At 43.9% G+C, this 16631-nt stretch overlaps 1 protein-coding gene across 1 annotated transcript in view; it reads left to right on the forward strand.

The window, feature by feature from the left end:
• LOC102191980 (extracellular sulfatase Sulf-2-like) overlaps positions 1-16631 on the forward strand; it is a 73943-nt gene that overhangs the window by 24400 nt on the left and 32912 nt on the right. Inside the window, exon 3 of the mRNA XM_005748212.1 lies at positions 14391-14448. The gene's annotated coding sequence lies outside the window, so the exon portion shown is untranslated. The remainder of the gene's footprint in view (positions 1-14390; positions 14449-16631) is intronic.

The raw sequence follows: 16631 nt of genomic DNA on the forward strand, positions 1-16631 counted from the left end.
TGTGTGTGTGTGTGTGTGTGTGCGCTTGTGTGTGTGGGACTGTTACTGTTCGGATGTGGGACTTATGGATAATCTACGTCTAATTGGCCCGTTCTCACTGCAGCCTTCATCCCTGCACAGTACGGGAGTTACCAAGTGATCGGTGCCTCACGCTGATTGTTTTTCTCTGGAAAGGAGACAGAATTAAATTCTCTCTTGTTTTTGATTTATTGAGTCTGTCACTTTTTCGGGCGGCCTACAGGAGAAATAACTTCGGATTGGAGGGAGCGTTGTGAAGCAGCAGCACATCAGAGGAGAAAAAAACTCACTGCGTCTTACAATGCAGATTGCTCATTGGTTTTGATTGATTGATCATACTTTATTCATCCCGAGGGGAATTGGGTTAAGGCTGCCAGCCGTGCCAGTGCCATCTTACCCTCCCGACCATACATACATTACACAAACATCACATGGGGAAGACAGGTCAGAGGGGTATAACAATGGAAAATGCACAACATGAGGAAAGAGGCACTGGTCACAGGTCTCTCAATTCCCGTTGTTCTTCTGCAAGATCTTATCCAGATTGCATTCAGTAAACACAGTCTGAGTACTCACAGCCCTGCCCATCGTCTATCATGTCGAACAGCCTTGTGGGATTTTGAACAGCTGTAGCCGCTTCTTGTTCTTCGATAAGCCGGGTCCGATCAGAACTCTGTTATTGTGGTTCCGAATTGGTAGATGTCGTTCAGCGTCCTCCATCGAGAGTGTCGCCAGACACACGACGCAACGGACCATCAAGTATCCGACAGCAAACATCTCCGCAGGACAATCAGGCTCTCCCGAGCCCAGCAGGGGGTCAATTCCATTTGACCAGTTGATTAAATCCATAATTCTTCTTCAGGTTTTTAGAGAACAAGTCTGGGAGACTCTCTTAGGGTTAGAGAATACACGAGACTATACAAAGGCCATGAGAAACCAATCAGGAAAGATAAGGGAGAGGGAGAAAGTGCGACCGCCTCCATCAAGAGCCAAGAGAGAACGGAGAATTTTGATGTTTAATGTTAGTAATTGTCATATTTGTGCCTGCTTACATTTATCTTTTTAAACATTCATTAAATCAGATCAGCAGGCCGTTTGCATGCTGGATCAAGGCGAGACCAAGAAACTGAGTTTTGACTAAAAGAGCTTTAAGAAAGGAGCACGTGGCTGTCTGTGGATATATGAATGTGTTTAAGTGCTGCTGAGGCCTGCTGCTGGCCTCCGGGCCACAGCTTGAGAACCTCTGTGTGGAACGTAGCTGTAACTTTTTATTGTGATGATGTGATGATGCTGACTTGAATCATCTGGTTATCATGGAGCCACTCACTAACGTAGGCTGCCTGTGAAGGTTTACCAAGTGGTTGTCGTTACCTTTTTCTCTGTGAGATGAATGTTTGTATGACGCTCCTGGGAAAACTTCCGCATGCAGGTGCGTCTCTGTAGCCTTTGCGTTTGTTGAATTTCCATTACTTTGTGTCACCAATAAGCTTTGTAACAAAACACGACACAAATTCAGCTTCAGAGCCTCAGCATTTAAACCTGAGCAGCAGGCTCCCGGCCGGCTGAGACAGTCAAACAGTTTGTGACAGAAACTCATATTAAATGAAATGTAATAATCAGTCTGTAATTGTTTAAATGTCAGGGCAGCCGATTGAGTGTGCGATCTTTGTGTGTTTAACCTTTATTTAACATGTTTATGTGTAAAGCAGCCGGCAGATTGCCTGAATGGTTTCAGAGTAATAAAGAGTCAAATTCAGAGAAGAGCAAGATATTGATCTGTGAGAGATTTAGACTGGAACTGTGTCCTCACAAGTATAGGAGTGCAGGCGTGTGTGTGTGTGTGTGTGTGTGTGTGTGTGTGTGTGTGTGTGTGTGTGTGTGTGTGTTACAGAAAATGATAAATGGCTCCTTTTCTTTCTTTCTTTTTTTTTTTTTTCAATTTCCATTACGTCAGTCCAATCCGAGGAAATTATTTGCAAAATTCAAATGTTCTCTGCAGCAGTGATCTGGAAGCCGATTGGCTGACAGATCAGCCTCACACCTACAGCTGAGGACTAAAATGACTGTAACTAGACCTGTTCCTGACTCTAAGCTGTCCTGTCTTCAGCCACATGATGGCCAATCATGGACTGCATTTCAGCTAAGTAGCTAAATCATAGCCAAGTGATGGGAAGAGGAACAAAAAAATCCTTCCGTCCTTCCATTCTTCCTTCCTTCCTTCCTTCCTTCCTTCTGGATGAGTTGTCTTGCTCTTTGTGATGCTGTTGCACCGTTCAGTTCACTTTTATTTATATAGCACCAAATCACAACAACAGTTGCCTCAAGGCGCTGAAGTCTCTGCTACACAACTTGCACTTCCCTTCAGAGCAGCTTTCTTCACTTCTCCATTGTCATGCAGATTTCTTCCAACAGTCTTGATCTTATCCTTGTAATGGGGACATGCTGTCCTTCCTCTGCTCAGTGTATGGCATCACGGGTGTTGTGGCCGGTCTCTCAGAGTTGGTGCAGCATTCCTGAGGTGGGAATCATGGTTTCCTTCAGATCACTGATGTTGGCGTCTCCATCGATTGAGTTGATCTTCGGGATCTTTGGTGGAGCTCCATTGTTCTAAAGTGCCTGCTGTGGGCGCTCCATGATTCAGCAGCATACAGAAGGGTTAAGAGTCAGAAAACCACACACCCACACTGACCACGTCTTTGGACTGTGGGAATAAAAGTGGGAATCCTTCACAGGGACAACAGATGCACTCTGTACAGAAAAATCCAGAAACCTGGAAGCTTTTGGCTTTTCTCTGCACCACAGAGCCACCTGTAACTCTTTAAATCTTTATTTAAAATCGTATCCAGAGCCTGCTGCTGTAACTCACCAGGCTGAGTGGGTGAGCTTTATGCTGAAGGCCACTGCAGGGTCCCGGATCACTTCCTGTGTGCCATTCCTCCTCGCTCTCTCCTGGCATTCCGGTTTGCCAAAAAGGCTCAAAATGCCCCAAACAATTCTGAAAACTCGCTAACAGTTACATTTAGTTACATTTTTGTTATTTAACATGAAAACCACACGTTTCTGCTTCATTCATACCCACTAAAAAAATCCCTCCACAGCTGAGGTCCACCATCATATCTGCTGCTATGCAGGCCCCCCTGGCTCAATGCAGGCAAACCGAAGGCATGTGTGTTAAATGACTCACTGACGTTCTATAATATACGCTTAGTTAATTAGGCACAAACAAACGCACGCCACTACAACCGCCAGGATGTAAATCCTGCCGTCAAGGCTGGAAGCTGCAGTAAACCAGAGGCTGTGAGGAGCACGTAAATATTAAAGGAGTCGAATCCCGTCAGACCTGCTGTCAGCCGTGAATCAGGTGGAAGAAATCTGCAGCAGGGTCTGCAGGAGCATACATTACATGTTTTGTCTTAATATATGTGTGCATACAGTAAAGTGAGTGTGTGCGTCCCGTGGTCATCTCCCAGCAGAGCGCTCCTGCTCTCCATCAGTCTATTTCTGTCTCTGAGTGGGCAGGATGGATGAACCGCCCGAAGGGATGGAGAGGGGGATGAAGAGAAAGTGAGAGAGGTGGAAATAGTAGAGGGAGAGCAGCGTATGTGATGCCGCCGTCCTCTCGTTTTGATCGACCTGTGTCGCTTTGTGTTCAATCTGTTTTTGTTTTTTTCCAGCTCGTAATGAATTAATTAGAGATGACATCACGGAGTGAGAGAGCGGCAGGTGTCGCTGCAATCGAAGACTGTGATAGGCTGTGAATGATGAGGGTGACAGACGAGGGGTGAAGAGGAAAGGACAAGAAGATTAGAGTAAGGACACCTCAGAGGTCTAATTATCGCCCGTCCATTAGTGAAGTCTTTGGACACCACTGGTTGTCACTGGCAGCAGACTTAAAGATCTGCAGACTGAAAGGAAGTTTTGTTTAACCGCTCATTGAAAGCTGAGTAAAAGTGCATGCACCTGTCCAGGTGTCTTGTTGTACTCGTGTTTCCCTCTAACAGGCTTGAGCATGAACATTTCAGTCAGCGTTTCCTTTTCAGGAACGTCTCAGCAACATGTCTCCTCTCGCCTCTCACTGCTTGCTGTGTGGGAAATTTGATCGCTGTAAGTTTGCCAGAAAATGAAAATGGTGACATGTTGGAAGAAAGACATCAGCAATGATCTTAAAGAAGCAAATGTTGCTGCCCAGCACTCTGGGAAGTGTCATAAGTCCACCCCAAGCAACTTGAAGTCGATCATTCTACAGTGAGAAAGATTATTAATAAGGGAAAAACACTGAAGGCTTCATGGCTCCTCTGGAAGGTTTGCCAGGACAAAAGCCTGAATATGTCAGCACAGCTTGGTTTGCGGAGTTGCATCACATAAACCCAGAGACCTCTGGAACTGCGTCCTTCTAGCAGACAAGACCAAAGTGGAGATGTCCGTCCATGATTCACAGCACCAAGTCTGGAGCACAAACACCTCACACTAACTATCAGCACGGCGTGCATGGGTGACAGTTGGGGCACCTTTCACTTACTGAGTCAAAGTATTCTAGAGTTAAATGTGAGGACATGTGTCCAACATCTAAAGCTTGGGTCATGCAGCAGGACAGTGATCCAAGCTCAGCAGCAAATCCACAGCAGAATGGAGAAAAAGAATCAAAGTGCTGCAGTGGAACAAGTCCAGACCTCAGCCTGGCTGAGATGCTGTTTGGGAACCTTCAGAGAGCTGTGCATGAACAAACGCTCTCAAACCTCAATGAGCCGAAGCGATAAATGTGGCAAACTTCCTCTAGAATGATGTCAAAGACATAAAACCATTACTTCAGGTTATTAGTGCTAAAGGAGGCTCTACAAGCTACTGACTCTGGAGCCGATCCCAGCTGACGCAGGGCTTTTTCACTGTGAGCCAGCAATGCTAACCACAGCGCCACCATGCTGCTCTTTTAGGGTTTCTTAAACGAACAGCTGTTCTTCTGAGGATGCATTTGGCAAATTTTTAAGACCTCCTAGAAACTCCTGTTACATCAAACCTCATTTTATTTTTCTCATGATTGTGTCTTACCTGTTTTAAAGATCATTTATGCCTCATGAGCAGCTGCATGAAAAAGATAAATGTCATGATTAAAGAGCTGCATTAGTTACCTAAAAGTAAAGATAAACTTTTGAGGAGGAAAATGACAACGTAGTGTTAATAATTACTTTTCTCTTGACTCATTTTTAGACCAACACTGATTAGATAAGTGTGCTCTTTGGCTGCTCTGCCTCTAATCCTGCCTCAATGGTAGCCGAGGCATTTATGTGTAATTTAGCAGAAGCATCCATTACACAGAGCAGGATTAGGTTCGGGTTGCTGATGTGACTGAGGTCAGACTGAAGAGTCGCTGGCTCCGAGCGAACGTCGAGTCAGTAAATGAATAACAGAGAAAACTCGGTGAATCTGAGAGAGAGAGAGGCAGCAGCTGCTTCTCCTCCTGCTCGCAGGAAAACAGCTGCTTCACTGGTGGAGGATACCGCCTGAGGGACTCGCAGTGACACACACAGATCTCTTGTGTGCTGAGAGGTCAGCAGGCTACCAGGTAAAGGTGGAGGACGGGTGAGAGGAAAGAGAAGGAGCTGAGGGAGGCGAGGAGATTGAGGAGGAAAAGAAGGGGGAAGTGCTGAGTCTAACTGATGACCGCTGCTTGCTACAGCCTTCAGCTATTTGTACGTCGCAGGAAAAAAAGATAAATAAATAAAGAAGACAAATGTCCCCTGCTCTGTGGAGGACAAACTAAATCTTCCCTGCGGCTCTCTTCTGCTACTGTTTCAGAAACTCTAAACCAGAGAGGAGAGCAGCTAAAGAACAACAAATACATCCTGGGAAATGCGGCTCGCCGGCTGCTGCATTCGCCCGGTGTGGGCAGGGATTTGGTGACCTGCATTTCAATCCAGAGTAAAAGGACAGAGAAAGACAGAAGGGAGAGGAGAACGTGGACGTGCTGATGGACGGGTTGTAACAGAGACTCAAAACTCAAAGACTCAGAAAGACTGGAAACTCCTCCCACAGCTTTATTACTCCTCGTGATGAATGTACGGAGAAAATGGGCTAAATGAAAATTACATGCAGAACGAGTGAGTCCTGCAAAGGCCTCAAACTGAAACCTGAACCCTGTGTGACCAGTTCCCCCCTAAAAACATTGGATTTCATGACCTAAACCCCTCCTACACTGGGGATCTCCATCTGGGACATCATATTAGCTCCGTCTTCGTATCAGTGTGTTTACATAAGCTGCGGCTTAATACAGTGAAGGACCATAATGTTGTGAGTCGTTTTACCTTGAATGTTGGCTGTGTGTGATAACACACTTTATATTGTAGTGCAGTAGATAAACTATAAATTGTAGCTTAAACTAAATCAAAGGTAACACAGCTGATGCTGCACACATTCCTAGAACCTGCTGATAGCATAAACTGCATATAAAAGATGGCCTTCTGCTCTAAAAAGGGCCTAAAACACCAGTTCTTTCCAGTTGCCAGCAGGGGGCATCTCTCAATTAACTAAATATTTGTTGGAAAACGACCCTTGATCTGTGACATCAGTGAACACTTTCAAATCGTATTTAATACAATGTTCAGTGTATTTTATTTATAAATCACCAAATCACAACATCAGTCACCTCGAGGTACAACCAGGGATCTTCATCAATCACAAGTCATTAGCCAATGAGCTGCGAGCGTCTTATTGGTAAAGTCCGTCCCACTTTTCTGATGTCTGGTTTCAAAAAGCCAAGATGGCCTTGATGTAATGCTGTTCAGCTGCACACATCACAGTTATTCAGGTTAATACTGTAATCGTGGTTGTTTAGCAAGTTAACAAATGTTGCAAATGAATAAAAATGAGGCGAGGGTCACGAGGGACACGGGTTTAACTGGTAGGGGGTGGATCCCAGAATATAAGACCAGTTTCCCAAGGCCAGCCAGCAGTCATTGCAGGACAGACTCCACAGTGGGAGCAAAGAGAGCTCCAGGTCAAAGTGAACTTGCATCAGGTCCCTCAGAAGACCTTGAGCTAGAGAGAATAAACCAACAGCCACGTGCCTCATGCCACTGGCAGCAGAGCAGGAGACAAATCCTGAGACGAGGGCGGCTGCAGATAATCCTGGGACAGGTTCACCTACAGAAACCCTCTGAGTTTTATTTCCTCTGGTGTTGTTGATCAAAGGCTCTCTGTGTGCCAGTTAGCTGATATTAAGGTTTAGCTTAAAGTTAATCACAATAGGTGACATCACAGTGCGCTACAGCCATCTTTTATGTACAGTATGTGGTCAATATGCACATAGGTGAGAAAATCCCAATCGTGAAACTAAAACTAACGAATCCAACTAACGTTTGATGATCTTTATTCTGGAGATTATTTCTTTTAATTGAAAGACAAGATTAAAACAGGCTCCAGCAAACACTGGCCGTCCAAAGCTGTTACAACATGGAAAAAGTAATTTTATCTGCTGATATCATCTGTTATGACGTCACCATCACCAGCTCAGTAAAAGGAAAGCTGTCCACGGCCTCACAGATGGACGCAAACCTGCAGGTGATGGTGCAGATGGTTGGGTTGTCCATAACGCAGTTAGCAAAATATTAATTCCAGGTGTTTCTCTCAGCAGACGGAAAACGAAACATTTGAAATGTTTCGTTTTCCGTTTGTTTGACTGTTTCTCCAAATCTCTGTCGCGCCATGCAGATGGAGCTCGCATCGATCTTCACTCCTGATCAAATGTAGAAAGTTTGATAGAAAATATAAACATTTTTTGCAGTAGTCACACACACACACACACACACACACACACTCTGCACTGATGTGCAGCAGAGAAGACGAGCCACCCGGGGAGAGACTCTCCGTTTCCTGTCAGCCTCGCCAACTTCCTGTCACCATGTTGATTTACTGTTCCATTACTCTACCTGTGGAGCTGTGTGTGTGTGTGTGTGTGTGTGTGTGTGTGTGTGTGTGTGTGTGTGTGTGTGAGAGAGAGAGATAATTCTGTGTTTTAGCCTTGTGAGTGTGTATAAGATAGTCTTTGAGTGTCTCAGTGTGATGCCCGCCTTTCTCCCCAAAGGCGGGCATCACTGGCAGAGTGCCTCACTGGAGTAATTATAACACACACACACACACACACACACACACACACACACACACACACACACACACACACACACACACACACACACACAGCCTCATAAGCAGCAGTAGTTGTTACCATGGTGTCATCCTCTCTCTGACGATTAGACTTTAGACTTTCTTCTTGTTGTGCTGAATATTTTTGCACTGAAAACATGAGTCTCATTTATAATTGGAAGTAAAAGTTCTTAAATGTCTCGGTGATGCTTTAATCTGGCTTCTTCTTTCTTGTACATCAGTGTCATGATGGTGGATCTCTGCCTTGATACCGATACTGTGATCAATAATATCCATATGTATGTAATCGAGTGACGTCTGAAAGAACAGTTGTGCCTCGTGGTGTACCTCAGAGGTCTATTTTGGGTCCACTTCTCTTTTGGCTTCTCCCCATTGGCCATATTTTTAGATGTATTTGTGTTATGTTAGCAATTTCTTATTATCTCTATGCTAATGAGGTTCAGTTACACGGTTGTTTCAGCTTCTAAAATGTTTAGTTTTAGTGATCGAATGACAAAAATCAAGCAATACTTCACTGACACCTTCCTTCAGTTAAATATTGATTTAAAACAAACTATGATTATTGTTTCTTCAGAAATTAGGCAGCATATCAGCCTCAGAGATTTGGGTGTCATGTTTCATGGTTCAAAGTGGGACCAACAGAAGATCAAACTTCGCTCCAGTTTTGGCGTCTCGTCACTTGTTGCTACATTTTAGAATTAGTTTGAAATGTTTGTGATTTTTCGGGCACGCTACACTGCTGTATATCTCTGACCTGCTGAAACCTCACGCTTCATCCCGGGCTCTTAGGTCATCAGGTCAGAGGTTACTGGCTTTCCAGGCAACGATTCCACGTTCCTGGACTTCGGTTTCACCATCTTTACGCTGTACAAGCTCCACTGGCTTATAATAGAAGACGTTTTTATACAGTCAAACTTTTAACTAATGTCACGAGTTCGAAAATGTTGAGCAATGAAACAAACCAACAGGGGCCCAGGAGATGCAATCAAACGATGAGTTTATTAAAACACACGCAGGAGTCTGCAGCATCACATCAGCACACGTCTCCTGCTAAGAATACACTTGAAAATGATTTTATAACATCAGGGTTTACGCCCCTTCTTGCGTCGGTTACAGATCAAATACATCGATTACAGTAAATTGTACATCTTAAATGGCTAAAAACAGACACAGAAGTTCCTCTTTCTATAACACCTTCCATACATGGCAATAGATTTCAAGCCTAGATGGTCTCTGAGGGCTTGTCCTTTTCTTAACTGGTCTTCTGTCATCTGTTACTAAGCAAACTGAAATGCAGTTAGAAGCTAAATGAATTTCGGGCCTCCTGCCTGGCAGGCTTCTGGATTATATGTGTGTTGTAAGCGTGTATGCTGTTCATCCTTCTGTGCTCCAAGTCACCTACACAATAGATTGTGACGACATAGCGCTTCACAAAGCTTAAAACCTTCTTTAATAGGCTGAGCATCAACTCTGAATGAGCACAAACATGCAATGTGTATAAAATAATCATAGCTGCACCTGGAATAAAAAGGTTAACGTGGTGGCTATAGCTTTAATAAACCTCTTTAATGCAATATCAAGGCTGCAGGGTATATTATTAATGCAATTAATAGTGCAGGTTATATTGTAGCAGTAAAATAATTTCTGTATCTCCACACTAACTTCATGTTTTATGTTGTATTCTATTGCTTTACATCGCTATAGTATGTTTTCTAACATTTTATTTCGAAGCACTGGGTCATTATCTGTGAATTACTTAGTCACTATACAAAAAGAAAAGGAATAAGACTTCTCAGAATGTTAATTTAAAAGCTTTAGAATAATTTTAATATTTTCCTCATTTCTTTTTCTCCTGATAATGCACCTTAACAAATGGAAGTAGAGGAATCTTCTATTATATATGTTTTGGACATCGTTGGCTTTAGGTCTGGTAAATAGTGCACATTCATATACTGCTTACATATTTTGTGCTCTAAGAACAAACCAAAACCAGCGAGTGATGTCACAGTGATTGTGTCCATCTTTTATATACAGTCTGTGGATATATCCTGGTTTTAATGCCTCTGACAGCTTGTCATGAAATACAATGTGATTAACGTGGTTTTGTTTTAGAGCAGCGGCCCCCAACCCCCGGGCCTCGGACCGGTCCGTGAGTCGTTTGGTACCGGGCCGCGAGAGTTGAGGCTCAGGTGTGAAATGTGTGGTTTTCAGGGTTTTTATCGGTTTTAAACGTTAACTCGGTTTTCACGTTTGTTATGGTAAAAGTGGTAAATGGCCTGCATTTGTATAGCGCTTTACACTACATCCAGTCATCCAGCCACTGGTGATGGCAGCTACATTGTAGCCACAGCCGCCCTGGAGCGCACTGACAGAGGCGAGGCTGCCGGACACTGGCGCCACCGCCACCACCAGTAGGCAAACACGGGGTTAGTATCTTGCCCAAGGATATTTGCCATGCAGCCAGGAGGCAGCCTGGGATCGAACCACCGACCTTCTGATTAGTGGCCGACCTGCTCTGCCACCTGAGCTACAGCCACCCCAACGAATAAATCACGAATAAATCTTCTTTTTTCGGTACCGGTACTAGTTTTATTTTGCTGTATTTATCCGCGACACCTTAAAGGCCGGTCCGTGAAAATATTGTCGGGCATAAACCGGTCCGTGGCGCAAAAATGGTTGGAGACCGCTGTTTTAGAGGACTGAGGGACCTCCAGGGTCAAGAGGGTTGCTTTTTCTTTTTGTAAAGAGTCACACGGTGTGCTCGGGTGCTTGAAAATCTTTTCATCTTCACCAAAGCCCTCTGTTGGTTTGAGCTCAGTCTAAATGTGTTTGTGGTTTTCCGTTTGAACCCTGAAAGAAAAATGAAACTTCCACTCGCCGAGCTAATTTGCTTCATAATGACTCTGCCGGGGATGCAGTTTCAACAAAGAAAAGTGGCCTTTCGCAGAAAAACACAAAGCATCTACATGGGGACCGAGCCCCCTCCCGGTGCCCCCCGTTGATCCCAGCCAGGTTGTTTTGCAGCTGAGCTCTAATGAAACTCTGAGTCTATTTTGGTTTGTGCGACATGCAAACATTCGGGTGCCTCGGGCTGCACGCTGATCACAGTTCACAGGTTTTAAACAAGCGAGAACACGAAGACGACAAGTGTTTCCTGTCATCGGAGATTTACGCATCTGAGAGTGGAAACAGGATCAAACAATCAAATGTGTCTGTGCAGACAAACGAGCTGAAAGCACACGAAAGGATCCCAGACCGGCCCCGTCTCAAAGTGATCGACACGAAAGCTCGTGAAGTTTCATTTGAGGTCACGCAGGTTACACTTTCTTTGAAACTACTGATTATGTGTCAAATTCAGAACTATTGCTGCAATATGACCCAAATAATACTTTTTATTCTGTATTTAATGAGATTACAGTCGTATCGCTGTGAGATCTGGCTGTTACAATAAGGGAAAAGTTAATAGAGTTATCAGTCATCGCTGTACTTGAAAGGAGAGATGGCCCAGCCAGATTTATTGTAATAAAATGTGTGGACAGCAACATGAGCCCACAGTTTTATGTCTCTATTGTTTTATAGTTTAGAAAATGATTTGCCAAAGATGAGTGCTTCCAGTTTTCTGCAGACTGCACGACCTGACTCTGGAAGTTGGTTTCTGCCACCAAAATATGAAGTCGATAATAGTTTTGTGTTATTTTCTCACAAGCTGGAGTCAATAAGTGGAGATAATAACCTGTTAAGTTTTGAATCGTGATGATCTCTGTCAGTGCCTGCACAAAAATCTCAACTGTAGCTCAACACAACACAACCAAGTGCAGCACAATGAAAACACTGACCCCGGGTTTAAAGAGGACCAGAATGATCCAGAACAGAGTCAACGACTAATTAAATCTGACGGGTACTTCAATACAAAAACACACGCAGAGTTCATTTTTCATGATCTGCAGCCTCACAAACAGCTGATGTCATGGAGATATAAAGTCAGAGCAACAACGTTACTCTTACTGCAAATTTTTAATTTCTTTATTATTCCTTTATCATCCAACCAGAGTCAGAGAGGAGTCTACCCCACCCACCACAGGGCGAGAGGCGGGGTACACCCAGGACAGGTCACCACTGAAGTACCATAAAATCAAATCAAATGAAAGCATCCTTACAATAACTCTGCAGTGCTGTTTGAAGTACTTTTACGTTGCGCCATTGCTGCACTTCAAACTTGTCCTCAGAGCAAACATCAAATTCTCTTTCAAACTCTGAGGCTGTGGAAGTCTCCTGCATACTCGTAGAATAAGACGGCGGCACAGAAGCCAACCAGAGTGCTGCTGTGCATGTGGTCAGCACTGACATGGACTTCAGATGTAGAATATTTTCACTCCCTCACCTTCCCCAGACAGTTCTAATGTTACGCTCTTTAAACGCCATCAGACTTTGGCAGGACGGAGTCTGGAGGCTGCCTCATGGAAGAGAGGAGCTCCGCCTCTTTGGCTACATCCACACGTACACGGGTGTTTTTGAAAACACGGAGTTTCCGTTTTTGTTTTTTTGTTTTTTGTTTTGTTTTTTTAAATCCCGTCCACACGTGCAGTTTTGAAAAATATCTCCGTCCACATGTTAACGCCAAAAACAAAGTCAAACACTGTCGAGAACATGCCAAATCCTAACTGTGTAGAAAGGTTGGCCAATCAGAAGTCTCGAATCCTGGGAGGGAAAGACTAAACAGGGTTTTGTGCCGCTGAAAAGGTTAAATACTAATGAAAAAGTTGTTGTGTTTTTCTGGGATGGCAGCTCATTTTGTGTTACTTTTCCGATGCCTTCATCATTTCAAATGTTAATAACTAAAAACAGTATTTTGGCTGGTGTAGACTCACAACTTAGGAATCAATAAAACACATATAGCATGCATAAATTTAATTTTCTAAAATTTAATTTATTCAAAACCGACGACGCCGTTGGCAGATAGATTAGCAGCAGCAGTATTTTGTCTCCATTGTAGAAATTCATCTCATGTAACCAACAACGTGGCCCAAAACGTGACATCAGAAAAGGCGTACACCTTTGATGTGGCGTGACTAAATCTCCTTTTTCACGTAAACGCAAAAAAGACGTTTTCAAAAATCTCAGTTTTCAGTGAAAACGCCGTTTACCTGTGGACGAAAGGCGCAAACGCTCAGAAAAATCTGCGTTTTCAAAAATCCCGGTGTACGTGTGGGCGTGGCCTTACTCAGCTTTGATACTGCTGTGTTCACTGAATAAAATTAAGTAACCGATCAAGGCAGCAGTGGAAGAGCAACCCTTACATTCGGTTTCTTGTATTTAAAAAATGCTCAGTTATAGCGAACGTTTAAACAGATGATCTTTGTAGGTGGGATAAACCTGTCTCCTCTCAGCAAGAAGGTCCTGGGTTTGAATCCATGTCTGCATAGATTCTCTCCTGGTGGCCTGACATCCTCCCACAGTTTAACTGCTTCTTGCCTAATAACACACACACACAGTCCTGTTTTTATATCTCTGTGGGGACATCTAATTGATGTAATGCTTTACCTAACACCTAACCCTAAAAACTGACTGCCTGACCCTAACCCTCAGCCCTAAACCCAACCATAACCTAATTGTACCCCTGACACTAAAACACCATGTTGTCTCAAAAACGCCTTCACACTCTTGGGGACGCTCGTTTTGTCCACACGAGTAGAGTCACATTCCAATTCCTGTAAACATGCTGCAAACACGACCCTGAACTGAAAAGATGGATGCATGTGTAAAATCCACATTGCTGCTGATTTGTTCACAGCAGGACTTTGTTTAGCTTCTGTACCAGTATTCCTGAATTGGCTTCTCCAAACCGGCAGCCTGCTGTTACCATCAGCTGTGGGAAATCTACAAACTCATTACAAAATATCCAAACTAAGACTTGTTTATCTGTTTAATCTTCACGATTTCTTCATCTTTTATTCGTAATCTGTTTTTCCCTTGCTTGTAAAAATCAAGCCTGTGCACGCTTACGGTTCATTTTTGACGTTACGTACAATCAGCATGCACAAGATGTCTCGCAGGCATTTAGAAAATGTCCTCCTTGATAACTGTCTGCTGGAATGAGCACCGGCGCCTCTGGGGACCGCTGGCAGGACTTTCAAACACATCAGTGATGTTTCCCGTGATGGCGTCACGTCGTTTGTTTGCGTGTGTTTAATCTAATGTGTGTCTGTTTGTTTCAGGTCCCTGCTGAGCCCAGCGCTGTCAAACACTTGCCACACTCTACAGCATCAGAACAAGGTAACACGCGCACATGCACATACACATTGTGCGCCTTCACAAGCCCCTCACACGGACCAAACTAAATGAGTAACTGTAACCAGAACCCTCAAACGGTCCTTTGAAGCTCCGCCCCAAAGTGAGTGAAGACCGAAAACGTCCTCACGTCCAAGGTTGGTCCTCACAAAGACATATGTGCCGCTGTGCACTCAGACGCACTCAGGACCAATTAGTTCTTGGTGTGTGATGAATTCGTCACCGTGTGCCTCCTGCGGCCAGGCTGCTACAGCTGGTCAGACGCAGCATCCATCACGAGAACCAACAAATAACTGAGCCGTGCATGTTTCTCATCTGTAACCATGGTTACATTTGGGTGCATTTTATTTGAAAAAGCTTTTACGTGGCCGGCGGCGTTGTGATGCGCTGTTGTGTGCCGGCGACGTGCAAGTCTCTGGATGTTTCAGTGCTCTGCTGGTTTTCATGTTTTAATACGTCTGTCAGAGCAGCCAGAGGTCAAAAGGTCAAGCCGCGCTGCAGCTAACCCGCTAACTGATTAGTTCAGCCCGCTGCTGGCAACAAGGCTGACTGCGGGAGACACACACACACACACACAAACACACACTCACACGCTCTGCCAAATGATGCCAGAGGCCCAGTAGGCTGCAGCATGCCATTACTCTCTCTCGGTGGATCTTGTTTCTGAGGCGCCTCAGTGGCTCCGTCCCTGCAAAGCTGGAAACACTCCCATTCTTCTTCTTTACCTTCCTCTGCTCCCAAAGTTGTTTTTTTAATGTTTCTGCTGTTTTATCAAAGCTATATTATCCATCTTTAGTGCAAAACTCAAAGCTCTATTAGCATGTATAGAGATGCCCTGAAGCCAGCACTCTCTGTTTTCATACGAGTGTCTTAAAACGTTGGAAGAAGCAGGTCTGGGCATTTGCCAGAGTTTTTTTTGCTGGCAGGAAGCTCACAGCAGGAGATGGTCTGCGACAAACGTGGTCTCACTACTGGAAATACTCCATCTGGTTTGGGCAAGAGAGCCTCGCTGCCTAAGATGTCATGGCAGGTTAAACAGCAGAAAGCAAACCTGTTGTTGGAAGATTAAAAAAAAAATCTCAAAATTAAAGCAAAACTGAAATTCAAAAAAAGGTTCACAACATGAAAAACAAGTGAATTATTCAAAAAGTCTGCAGAGTTAGACGTTAAAGACGTCAGCCCGATGTTTGGATCACATATCAGTCCACCGAAGCTGGAACGGATAGTCGACGTAACGGCAGCGTGACGTGCTGCTGACACGGCAAGTGAAGTTTATGCAGATAGCAAATAGCCCCCCCCCCCCCCGAAAAGTAGGAGAAAGGACAGATAAGATAACTTTATTGTCATTGCACAGTCATACATAGCCCAACAGTACAATGAAACTGGAAAACTGTCCCACATCGGCACTACCTGCAACACAACACAGTAACTTAACTTAAGTAAAGAAGAATAAGTATGTTTATTGCAGCTTGTTATAAATGTAAATATTAATATTGTTCTTGTTGTTACACCCCAAACAAGTCCAGGGAGGCCAATCAGGTCAGCTGTTAGCACTGATTAGGGCTGACAGAAATAATAGGAAAAATAATAAATAATTAGTTACAACAAAAGTAACGACAGTTACAATGATAAAGATGGTGAACCCATCGGACCTAAGGATGGTATCGTTACTGATTTCTAGAATCGATTCGATTCGATTTGAATCGGGGAAATTTTGCCTCAGACAGTCAGAAATATTATAATTCTGATCATGCATCAGTACATTTCCATATTTTTATATTTATAAAAAGAAAGCTGACACTTGTGAGACTTTATCAAAGGTGTAAACATCACAGCAGAGGCCTTTGTGTCAAAGTAGCTGAGGATGAAACAGAAAAACATGAAGGAGATTTTCCTGGCCTGAGATTTTATACAAATATTCTGCAGTCGATCAAAAACGAAGGAAAACCATTAATCAACATATGAACATGACCTGATGCTGCTGAGGTGAAGCAGAGCAAAGTTACAGAGGTTTGATTACAGACACAGCTGAGAGTTTTGCAATTTTGCACAACTGTAAAAATTTTAATTTTGTTCAGTATTGAACGGCAGAAATTAGGTTTTCTTTTTGGAAGTACAGTGGGGCAAAAAAGTATTTAGTCAGCCACCGATTGTGCAAGTTCCCCCAC

This window comes from Pundamilia nyererei, unplaced genomic scaffold, assembly GCF_000239375.1.
Source record: "Pundamilia nyererei isolate P.nyererei 1_Seehausen unplaced genomic scaffold, PunNye1.0 scaffold00216, whole genome shotgun sequence".
Taxonomy (NCBI): Eukaryota; Metazoa; Chordata; class Actinopteri; order Cichliformes; family Cichlidae; genus Pundamilia; species Pundamilia nyererei.